The following is a 12,914-nucleotide window of genomic DNA, read 5'->3' as shown; positions in this document are numbered from 1 at the left end:
GTTCAGGTTGCTGCTAACAGCAAAAAGTTCTCCATCATTTCACCCTATCAGGCTTCCACACTTGGAAATTATTACAAGCAACTGCTAGAAATAAGAAGATGAACACGGGAAAAAGTGGAGAGACAATTCGGGTTTTGGCCCCTTGGGATGATCATCCTAAACTGGATCCCAGTTTAGTCATCTGGGTGAAATTGCCTCCAGTGAAGCACACTTCCAGACATGGGCAAAAATTCAGGCTGGTTTCCTGGGAATTCTAAGTTTTACAGAATGTTGGGACTATTTTATTATGCAACACTGCAACAGCAGAATTTTAAAGGGAAGTTCATTTTTATCAAATTACTTTGTAAGTAAGATGCTGTATAGTAGTATGCTTTACTCCCTGATGTTCACAAGCAGGAGTTCACCTGGTTGTAGGGAACTGGGCTTTGCTGGTTTTTGGTATAATTTTCTGGGAGGATTGTTTTTTTTATTTTTTCATTGGTTCCTGTTTGATATGCTGCAGCACTGGTCAGCTTGATAGAAATTTTTTCTAAAGATGAATATTGATGCAAGTTACATCTTCTGGTGGTTGCTGGGAGATCACGGAAGAGGCTGAGCCTTTTACCATCATGTCCAGTTGATTGTGATAAAATGCATTGTAATAACTGTATAGTTATATATAACTGACTAGTGTTAAATGACAATGGATTTGGCCCAATTTACTTTTGTGGCTGAAAAGGAGTGAATCTGTAGAGCAAAATTCATGGTGCTGACATGATGTCCCCTGTAGGCATGTTTTGGAGGTTTTATGTAAGGCCAGATCTATTCTGGGGACATGAACTGAATGCTCATTAGAAGCCAGAGCTGTGAAGTGATATTTGGAGCATATCACCTCATTTGCTATCAGGGCACCGTAATTGTTTTGTGTGCTCCAAGACATGTTCTATCACATGGGTCAGAGACCTGCTCCAAAAACTCTATTCCCCTGATATATATTAAAAAAATTAAGGCAGATACACCCAAATATGTTGCTTAGTTATCACATGGGCCTGCTGTACATGGATGCAAATTCTGCCATGTCACTCTCCCTCGTCTCAGGTCCATCTGTGGGCTCTTGCCTTTGCAAAATAAGCCACAACAGTCCTGCCCCCACCACATACATTTCATTTGCTGGAGAAGAGGGGGAAATGCAACTCACATTTCTTCAATTTGATCTGCAGACTGGACATTAAAGAAGTGGGAAATATGTGCCTGATGACCTCAGGCTATGTCTATGCTTGAAAATAAACCGTGCTAAAGATCACAGCTTGGCTTACACCCATACATGTAAAATCTCTTCCCTCCAAAACCAGTGTCTCCTCAGGTAAAAGCTTTGTTTTCTTGTAGTGAAATTGCACATGCCTCTCATCCATCTCTTGATTTTTCTTGTTTAATTTTTTGAGAGTTGAATAAAAAGTTTCATCAGAGTCAGATAAATTTCTCTCTTCAAAAGAGTGGCACTGCAGCTTTTTTTCCATGGGAATGACAAAGCTTTCTGCATTTGTTGTACACTCTGGCAGAGACTAGTGAAAAAGGACGTGATGATGAAATTGTATTCCTGCCTGGAAAGCCAGCATGGTGCACCCATCTCTTACTTTATCATCTCTGAGGAGCAGAATGCAGAGTGCATGAGCACACTTTAAGTCTGCAGCACCTACCACCTGACCTCAGAGATGAATGCATCCAAAATCCTCCATGCTTTGCACAAAACTAATATAGCTAAAACCCATTCTTGCAGATTCTGTGTGTGTAGCTTTCCCAGCACTGATGAAGATACCGCTGATGCCCAGGGGTCCCCATCATCATCACTTCTAGTGTTGGTAGTTCTGTAGCTGCTGTGGCCTATTAGGTAAAAATTACATTTTATCCTCAGCTCACACTGAAATCTTCCGTCTTCTAATTTTGCCTTTTTTTTATATAGTTATATAAATGAACACCAAAAATAGGAGCCTGTATTTCTACACAGGCAATGTAGTTCCACAGGGTTTCAAGTGTAAACTGTCCATAATTTGCCTCAGAATGCAGTGCTTGGTAAGGTCACATCCTCTACTTGGATTAATTAGAGATACTCATTAAATAGAGCTATTCTGATTTGTGCCAAATCAGGAGATGTTTTGATATGAAGAAAAAGTTCCTAAAAATTAGACACAGTGTATTTGAAGACTGATGAAGGAATATATTCCTCACAGTTGGCAGGGACAGTTTTTTGATTTAACATCTCCGCACATATAAAGCTCCTGTCCAAGGATACTCTAAAAGTGCACATCAATAGTTGCCCTTAGAAATTACCAACTTAGCATGAACATTATTGTAGACAAATCTGCCTATAAAAATGAAAAAAAAAAACCAAAATAAATCAAAATATCCAGATTAATCCAAAATAATTCACTTAAATGAATCTCATAAAGGCAAAATATACTTAGAGTAATCAGTAGTTCACTGCCAGAAGGAAAAGATTTGCGGGTGCAAATTTCTTCTCCCGAGGAAGTCATGGCCAATAGACCAGAGAATACTTCCAATACATTTGTAGGCAATATCAATGTAGGAAGGACTGAGAAAAAAGACTCAGGTACATCTTGCTACTGAAAAATGGTGCCATTTTCCCCTGCTTTCTCTCAGGCACATTTACAGGAGTTGGCACGGCACATGATATATGGGAAAGTGACATGACACCTGGCTCAGAACAGTGTGTCCTTTCAGCCACAGACTTTGTAAAGGCACCTTGCAATTGCATCCCAATAAACACTGAAAATCAGAAACAGAGTTCAAAATCTTGACAAGTGGGAAATTCACTGGAAATAGGATTAAATAGGATAGGAGTAAAGTAATGTACTTAAGAAATATAAATGTCCATTGTAGGTGGATTACAAGATTGCAGTTCCCCCTTTGATGTTTTTTTTTTCTTATGCCCATGCTGACTTCTGATTGCACCATCTTGACCCTGTACTTCTGTGGTACCTATGTGGGATTTGGGTTGTCTTTCCAGTTTGGTTATGATTAAGTAGGGCAAAACAGAGAGAAGGCTGTCCCACAAGTTCATTGAGCTGATAGTAAACCTGCTGCCAATGCTTACTGCAGATAACACCTGTAGTAATCCCTGTGTAAACAAGGCAGGAGACAAAACAAGCAAAAAATCTGCACTCACAAGCAAAAATCACAACCTAAATGACATGGTAAGGTGGCTTCATATGTCTCCTGTTATACATCCAGAATTAAACCCAACACTGATCTCTCCTCAGTTTTCAAGACCTTACTCAGGTGGAAATCTTGTGGAAGGGTTCAGTTCACCAGAGATCTCAGCTGCCTGCTCTAGAAATCATTGTATCTTTGTATTAATTTGCTTTCATTGACAGGCACTCAAAAACTGCACCTGCACCATTCTGTGCTTCAACAGGATACAAGCCATATATAATTTCTATACTGCCCTGCCCTTGTTACCTTCCCACTATGAATGGCACAATATTATGTGTATCTGACAGATGAGATTTTTCTTCTTAAGCTTTTACCAGAGGGATAATAATTTATTTTCCTAACTTTTAGATTAAAGGAAAGGTTTGTTGGGTTCGGTTTTTTTTTTTCTGAGAATTGCCTTCTGATGGGTTTTAAACTAATGGAATTGCATAAAAATATAAACAATATGCAAAAGAAGAGAGCTGGGCTCCTCAGCCATGTTTACATAGGCGTCTGAGTGAGGAAACCCTTGTTCTGAGCTGCACATACATCATTTTCCACAGACTGTGGTTTGTAAAAAGCTGTATTGTTCCCTCTTCCAACTCATTCAGAGGCCTTTTTGTGTTTTTTGCTGCTTTCCTCTCCTCCAGTCCTGTACACAGCCCATTTTTCTCCTTTTATTGTTACTGCTGCTGTGTCCTGCTTCCTTCTTTGACCTCTTTGCAGGATGTAACAGAGCTTGGATTCCTGCCTTTCAGCACGAAGAGTGCTGAAACCAGCCTGCAGACCACAGGAACACATTGTGGGATCAGCCCTGGCCAGGGACAGGGAGCTCCTCTGAGCAGATCCGGAGACCCTCAGCTGCTGGCAGCAGAGTGAGCCACAGGGTGGGGAACTCCATGGCTCAGCATTTAGCCCGTGTCAGCTGTAACTCACATGCCCCTGGTTTTACTCTACAGCCGTACTGAGGGGAAAAAAAAAAAAGGGAAGAAATAATAAAGTGTGTAATACTTGTTTAAGTTTGCTGCAAAAACATTGTTCTCAACAGTTCATGCTGAAAAGGAAGGAGTCTTTTCATCGCTAGATGAGATCAAGGACTGATGGAAGTGAGATAAAGAATGGTTCACAAAATTCTGCTGTTGTTTGGCATCTATGTTTATTAAATTTGTCATTATAACAATTAGATTTTAATTTGTTTTTGTCTTATTTTGACTATCTGGTGATAATGATTATATAGCAGGAATAAGAGAGAGTAACATTTTACCCATATTCAATTATGCTACACTTCACCTTTCTCAGATTATATTAATTATAAATCATGGCTTTTGCAAACCCCTCATAGTTAAAGGGCACTCAAATAAGGAAGAAAAACAAATGTAATCTCTGACTCCAGGGTACTCATGCAAGCCCTGTTAACCCACTGATTAAATGATCTAGCCTTCCATAATTATTCCTGTTCTGGGAACTGGTAAATAAAGGCAAAAAGGTGGCTTCGCTAGTGAGAGCCAGCACAAGGATATCTTATCCATCAATTTCTACTAAAGCTTTAAAAATATTGTTAGAAAGTTAGTATTTTGCCTTAATGTTCACAAAATTCAGTCAGGATAAACTCTTACATTTTAAATCAATTATGGTGTTTCAGCAAGGTATGAGAGATGACATCTAAGTCCTTCACATTTTAGACTGCATGGCAGAGGTTGTATTTTATCAGCTGGCTACATTTTTATATTATACCACTTAATAATTAACCACTTAATTGAACATTTTCCTTAATACAAATGAACAGATTTTGCTGTTTGTTTAAAGGAATAACTACACAAAAGGTATAATGGAATACAAAACATGTCCGGTGAACCACTTATTTTCCCCCACCCAACAGCTCTGCCTTCTTGAAGTACAGTTACCTGGAGTAAGATCCAAAGTGTCTACACATAAAGGCTACATCACTACTAATAAATTGAACATGTCCCTAGCCAGTGGGCTGACTGGCAGGATGTGGCCACAGCCATGCCCTTGTTCTGCCTCTGCCTCCAAAACAACCCTGCCACAACTGACAGAGGAAAGGCTCAAGCTGTACACAGACCTTTGTGGGTTCTCAGGGCACAGGGTGGGACTGGAGCATGGCTGAAGAGGCTCTCAGTCCTCACCCTGTGCCCTGTACAGCTGGAGTGTCTGCATTCCAGAAAGGGGTTTTATTTACCCTCTGACAGATTTATCTAGACCACATTGCTTTAGCTGCTTACAGACCATCTGTGTGGGGTAGTACCAAAAGCCTCATGGAGGCAAATTAACTTGATATTGCTGCTTCTTCTGTGCTACTTCTTTCTCTTAAGGAAACTTTGACATGGTCTGGCACAGTCTGTTATCTGTGCAGGCTTATTTTCACACGCCTACCTGATTTCTAAGGGCAGGCACATGACTCACCTCCCCTTTAGAAGTAACTACACTCTGTGCTAACCCAGTTCATCAAATTCCATACGATGAAGTTCATCAGGCCCAACCTATTCCAAAATACTGCAATTAGCTAAGGCTGGGGCACTGAAGCACGGACTCAGTATTTAAGGATATTACTTGCAGCATGTGAGATCAGCTCAGCTGGTCAGTGCAGGGTGCTAATACAGCCAAGATGGTGGGTTTGATGCCCCATGGGCCATTCACTTAAGAGCTGGACTTGATGATCCTTGTGGGCCCTTCCAACTCCAAATATTCTGTGATTCTGTGATATCTCCTGTGCTGTGGGATAATGGTGAATAAACACTAGCTAATGGACTGAGCAGCAAGTAACACTGCAAAGCTCTTCTGTTACTAGAGTTCTGTTTCTCACCTCCGTATTGTGCCAATGGAAGTATAATTCCCTTCCTTTCTCCATCAATTTTAATGCTTCCACATCTTTAATATTTTATGTTGAGAAAGCTTCTTTATAAATATCTCTACTCCTATCAGTGTAGAAGTAGAGTAACTCTACTAAGTCAATGCTTATAGGAGACAGTTTCTGTTTTTAAGCATTCCAAAAAGCTGAACTGCTCTGCAATGTCTCAAGTTCACTGCCTAGTTCTAGAGGCTTTTTGTGGATCCTAAATGTTTCCAGGTCTCCCTGTCCCTGGTTGTTTGTATTCGCCTCTCACGTTCTGATTTCACTGTTTAAAGGGCAAGGAAAGTTTACTGAATGGAAAGACCTTGAGTCTACAATATCAAACAGCAGACTGACCTCAAAGGAAAACATATTTCATTAAAAAGAAAAAAGAGTTTCCTTGAAAATCCAGCTTGTTTTACCCACCCAGATCTGCCTTTTTGCTGCCTCTGTGCTGACACATGTTTTATATGAATCTATATTAAGATGAATTTTAACCTACAAATAACTAGATACAGCTATGCAGTAGGAGGGAATTCCTACAAGATGATGTAAAGTTTTTTAAGCAGTAAAATTAAAAATAGCACGTAAAACTTGACCAGTAGATTTGGATTTGAACCAAGGCAACACATTTGGGAAACATTATCAAGTTTATCAGGGGTAACATATCAGAGAAAATCTGCTTCTGTTTATATGCCATTTATTATTCATTTCTGACATTTCCATTTTTTCCTCAACCTTTTTTACCCCTAAGCAAATATATGTTAGACTTAACTGAAATGTGAGATAACGGACCAGTCTCTTAATTTTCTTTCCCTATAAGACAAAAGCAGATCTGACTAGAAGTAAAATAAAAAAGTTATATGAAATATAAGTACAGGAAAAAAAAGTTGCCAGAGTAGGACTGGTAATAAGGGAGAAATCTGTCTCACAGTGAAAGCCCAGAAAAAATAAATGCCTAATAAGATTAAACTAAGGGCCAAATTCTGTCCTTTCCTATGCTGTCTTGCATTTCACAATGTATAAATAGCACATGAAAGCCTTTGCCTCATGCAATGCACCACATGTGTGAGAAAGGCTGGTTTTAATGTCTAGGACACTTATATTAATGGGGTCATGCCAGCAGAGAGTTCTTTGCCCATGGCTGGCAGAATGTTTGCCAGCCATGGGCAAAGTAATCAAGTCTAACTCAGGGAAAAATACAAACAATAAAAGCAAATTCACTCTTATTAAACAACCCAGTCCCTCAACTTTACTCAGAAAAATTCTCACTCATGTTATCACAATAAATTTAAGAATGAGATGTATGTTTAGTTGCACCTGATCTGACCAAAACAAAAGCAAGCATTACAAATCAGCTTAAACCTGCTCCAAAGTCAGACAAGATTCATGCTTTCTACTGAACGCAAGCTGAAACTCAACATAAATTTGAATTATTTTGTTAGTTTTTTCCCATCAGTATATTGTAATTTTCTTCAGTGGATTCCAATGCAAAATATCAGTATTTTTTGAAAGCTGTTATTAAACAATGGTTTGTTCTGATGCTGAGATCTCCAGTTGAGCTGAATGCTTACTATTCTTTGTTAGGATGAGCCAAACCTTTGGAATGGTTTCAGGAGTAAAATCTTTCTTCTGTGTGCTCTAGAATCCCCACTTAGACCTTTTTCTATCAGCAAACACTCCTTATATCTCAAAGAAAACAAACATAGTAATGGGCATAAAATGGGAAATATATTTATTTTAAAATGCAAGGAAACCCCCAGAATATAATAAATATAAATAGATATTATTTATATTTATTGTTTAGTTTTATTTTAGTAATTGCTGCTGTTTCTAGAATCTATGTGATAAAAAAACTCTGTGTTTTTATGAGCTGTTGCACACTGTTGCCAACGTAGATGCTTTGATTATCTATTGAATAGTTCCATTTGAACAATTATTTGTAATTAGAATTAAAAATTACTTGTAATTACAATTAAGATTCTTGTAATTCAAATATACAATGAGTGCAGAATTGCACCCAGACATTACTAAAGAAATGCTGGGTAAGTCTCCACTCCTGTGGCAGAGCACAAAACTCATGTTTTGGCAAATGTAAGGTAACATGTCTTAAAATGTGGTATTTAGAGGACATTTATTCTAAGTGGATACAGATGGAAGAGACCTGAGAGGGTAAGTCAAAGGAGCTCCTAGTAACCCAGTAAGGTTGAACTGCTGAACCCTGTCGAGGAAATTAGCATCGCTGGTGATGCTGTCAGGTAGCTGAGTGTACTAGACAGAGTAGATGATTTATAAGCACACATAAGAAAAAGTTACAGCTTGTAAGAGTGAAGTTTTGTTTGGCTTTTTTTTTGGTTTATTTTCAGTTTGGCAATTTGAAAGCTAATGACTCAAACAGGCTTTGAATCAGATCCTCAAAGATAAACTAAATTAGAATGAAAACCCTGTCATTTATTTTATAATGCTGTTTGTGTTGCCTCCCTCTTGCTGTTACAAAAATCCCAGAACAGGACAGCAACAGACACTGCTCAAAGCAAAAACTTTCAGTTACTGAGAACACTTAGATACTTTGTTGCCTCTGCTGAAGATGATTGTAAGAGCTGGCATTTCATCCAAGGTAATAACCCAGGATCTCCACAGGCAACAGTGGAGAGACAGAGAATGGGGCCCATGGGAATCCCATGACGTTCAACAAGACCAAGTGCCGGTGCTGCACCAGGGTTGAGGCAACTCCTGGTATCAATCCAGGCTGGGGGATGAACAGATGCAGAGCAGCCCTGCCAAGAAGGACTTGGGGGTGCTGGTGGGTGAGAGGCTGGACATGACCCAGCCATGTGCCCTTGCAGCCCAGAGTGCCAGTTGTGTCCTGGGCTGCATCCAAAGCACCGTGGGCAGCAGGGGAGGGGGGCGATTCTGCCCCTCTGCTCTGCTCTGGTGAGACCCCACCTGCAGTGCTGCATCCAGCTCTGGGGTCCCCAGCACAGGAAGGACATGGATCTGCTGGAGTCAGTCCAGAGGAGGACAGCAAGATGATTTGAGGGATGGAGCACCTCTCATGTGAGGAAAGGCTGAGAGAATTGGGATTTTTCAGCCTGGAGAAGAGAAGGCTCTGGGATGACCTAATTGTGTCCTTCCAGTACCTGAAGAGAGCCACCAAGATAGATGGAGGACTTTTTACAAGAACCTGTGACAAGGGGGAATGGCTTCAAACTGAAAGAGAGTAGGTCAATTTAGATATTAGGAATAATATCTAATGTGAAATTATTTAATGTAAGGGTGGTGAGGCACTGGAACAGGTTGTCCAAAGAAGGTGTGGATGGCCCATCCCTGGTAGTGTTCAGGGCCAGGTTGGATGGGGCTCTAAGCAACCTGGTCTGGTGAAAGGTGTCCCAGCCCACTGCAGGGTGGTCAGAACTGAAAGCTTTAATGTCCTTTCCAATTCAAACCATTCTATGACTTCTTGGAACAATTTAGTCTACCCCAACACAAAGAACAAGGGTGTTTAGAGGTCTGTCTGTCCATACTCTTTTGAGGACTGCACACATGCCATAATTTGCTACTGCAAGCAAAGCCTATGGCTGTTCCAAGTGCTCTCCCTTGAAATGTCATATGAAAACTAAGCTTGTAACACCTGTCACCTGTATTTTCAAGATGTTTGTGTCAGGCAGGACACAAAATTCTGTGTTTCAAACAGCATATCAGGTTAATATGAACAAAGCTATGGAAGAATTAGTCTACTTCAAGCGGAGGCAAAAATACATTTTCTAATTTTGAAAAGAGAGAATAAAAAGAAATCAAAAAATTAATGTCATTAAAAAGAATGTGAGAGATGACATTTTAGGAACTCTGATACCAGTACTCTGATCAGGAATTATTTTCATTTTGCTCTTAGGATCAGGGAGTTAAATGACCTGATATTGCCAAGTCTAGAAGGCTATCTTTCATTTTTTTCCTTCTTGACCCATAAAGTCAATAGAAGATGTCCCAGAATTTGTCCAGCAAAAGTTTCCAATACAACTATGATACAATTGAATGAAAACCCCAGGAGAATTTAACTTTCCACACACATGCAAAATCCCAGACTTCGGCAGGGCCAAATCTCCGCTGTTTCCTGGACCTTTTGTTTTACATGGTAATGTACCCACTACTCTCTGGCATGAAAATATGCTGAATTAAATTTAAGCCTGTACATTTCAAAGCTAAAACCCACAACATTTGCTTGTTAGACTGGCTAATTTTTATTAAGTATGGCATTTCAAATTGTTCTTGGGGTCAAAGACAAATTACTTTTTTTTTTTTTTTCCTAATTTCATCAGTATGAAAGAACTGAGGAATCTCTAACTTTCCAACATGAACAGTGATCAGTGTCTTGGGAACCTGTGTCAAACTCTAACAAAATTGTTCTGTCTTTTCTCAGCTCAGTTACACTGCACCTCTTGATTTAAACTACTCACATACCCAGGCAATATCTGTAACAGTAAACTCTCAGTTTCTATTTGAAAAATACAAAATACAAAAATACTGTTACTTGTTTGAAAAATAATATTGTGTCAGAAGTAATATTTTTCAACAAAATAATTTAAAGTCATTTTCAGGTAGCATGTATTTGAGTACTTTTGCTGATTTTATTTAACCTAACCTTGTATTATGTAAAACTCTGGCCAATTATATAGCAAATGATAAGAATAAAGAAAAAAAATGGTCTTATGTGTGTATCTCAAATTAATTACAGTTGTACAACATATAATCAGAACAGTGGGTCTCAATGTGAGTCTGAAACCACCGAACAAAAGGAATTTTAAGCTTCAAATGTTATAAATGTCAATCTGACAGGCTGCGTAAAACAAATGTGGCATTCACTCTGTAGTTTTAAAACACAGCTGCAAAGAATTGGCTAAATCAGTGGTTACAAAAAATCTCTCATTGTATAAATATCATAGATATTACTATGAATGTATACCTGAATATGAGCATTTCAAAATTAATCAGAACAAATATGTTTGTTTCATTTGATAGATATATTTGATCCATAATAAAAATTTCTAAAGAATCCGTTAATTAGGTTGGCTATATACCACAACTTTTCTTTCCCCAAACTAAAAACTTCCATAGAGATGTAATACCTGCTTCAGTCTTATACTGATATATTCAGTATCTCAGCAACTAGGACCACATTAACTTGTTCAGTAAGTTCATCTAAGAAACCTAATTCAATTCCCCTGTAAGGAATCTTATTTGGGAAGGTTTCTATTAAAGAGCCTTTGAGCTCTCATGCTGCATGTTATTTAAGCCTGAGTTTAATAGTGAAAGTGCCTGTAGTTAACCACAGCCTTGTATGCAATACAAAACCCACCCCCAAACAAAAGTAAAACCAAAAAAAAGAAAACAAAACCAAAACCAAACCCAAGATCCATTATCTTACATGAAATGGATCCTCACAGAATGAGAATTTTCACAAGCTGTAGTAGCACTTTTGATACAAGCCACATACAGATATTCTAACCTTTAAGTTCTGTGAGCAATTTTAAAATGTCAAGAGGTATGTCAAGTTCTTAATACCAAAGTCTACATATTTAATTGTCAACAGCCCAAATACCCAAGACAAGAGAGTCATATCAATTTCAGCTTAACCCCCAATTAAGATGTGTTGGAAAATCATTATGTTTCTTCCTCTTAAACTAGGGAATAGTGCTTGGTTGGCCTGCCTTTTAACTATATACTTATTTTCTAGAACACGTACTGGATTGTTCATTTTAGCTTTATTTTTCAAAGTAGTCATGCACAGGAGATCTCTGCAAGATTATAACATTATGCCATTGATCCTCACGAGAAGAAGACTCAATTTGCTCAGTAATAAGCAACCCGGGTCAAAGGCCACAACTGAGGAAAGACAAAGGGCATTGTTTACACCTGTGTCAATCAGAAACCCCTCTAATGAAACCCATTGCATTATACTTGCCTCAAATCCCTATGAAAGATTTCTGTGTTTGCTGAATCTGGATTATGTGGCAGCAAAGAATTCACATTTATTAGTTCGTAGCAGGAAGCATTACAGACAGCTAAATTAAAATACTCGTTTGCTATACTGGCTTTTTAGCAAAAATGGAGTTTTATTCTCTTATTGGCAATTCAAATCCATGTCACTGCTTCAGCCTGCTCACTTGCATTGCGTTACCTAATGCACTTCACAGTACGAAGTAACAGATTCTGTAATTTTGGATTAGAGAATTCATCTGAGGCAAGGAAACAGTAATTAGTGTCCCACATTTTAAAGAAAAAGAACCAAAACCCCATCTCTTCCAACTATTTGCATCTATTTGAAGACTTTTGGATATACAAGATTTTGTATTTCCTGACTTTTGATGTTCACAGAACCACAAACTTCTAATAGTCCAAGAATGCGTGCAATTTTAAAAGCTTATTTCTGACTACACAGCCACAAGAGGATTTACAAAAAAAGATTTAATTTGGGAATTTTAATTTAGCTTGTTCAGGGATCTGGTTGGAAGCATTGCATGGCATACAGCCCCACAGAGAAGATTTGTCCAGGAGAGCTGGCTTACTTTCAAGGACCACCTCCTCCAAGCTCAAGAATGGTCTCTTCTGACATGCAAAGATGGCATGGTTGGACTTAGGAAAGCCAAAACCCTTCTGAAATGAAATTTGGTGAAGGACATAAAGGTCTATAAAAAAGGGATTCTACAGGTATATCAGCAGCAACAGGAAAGCTGTGGAAAATGTCTTCCTGCTGCTAAATGGGGTATGGGACCTGTGACAAAGAACACAGAGAAGGTCAAGGAATTTAATGTCCACTTTGCCTCTCAGTCTTTTAATGGTAGGATTTACCTTCAGGAATCCCAAGCGCCTGAAACCA

This window comes from Corvus moneduloides, chromosome 3 (genome assembly GCF_009650955.1).
Source record: "Corvus moneduloides isolate bCorMon1 chromosome 3, bCorMon1.pri, whole genome shotgun sequence".
NCBI lineage: Eukaryota > Metazoa > Chordata > Aves > Passeriformes > Corvidae > Corvus > Corvus moneduloides.
The sequence above is the reverse complement of the archived record's forward strand: the minus strand, read 5'-3'. Positions refer to the sequence as shown.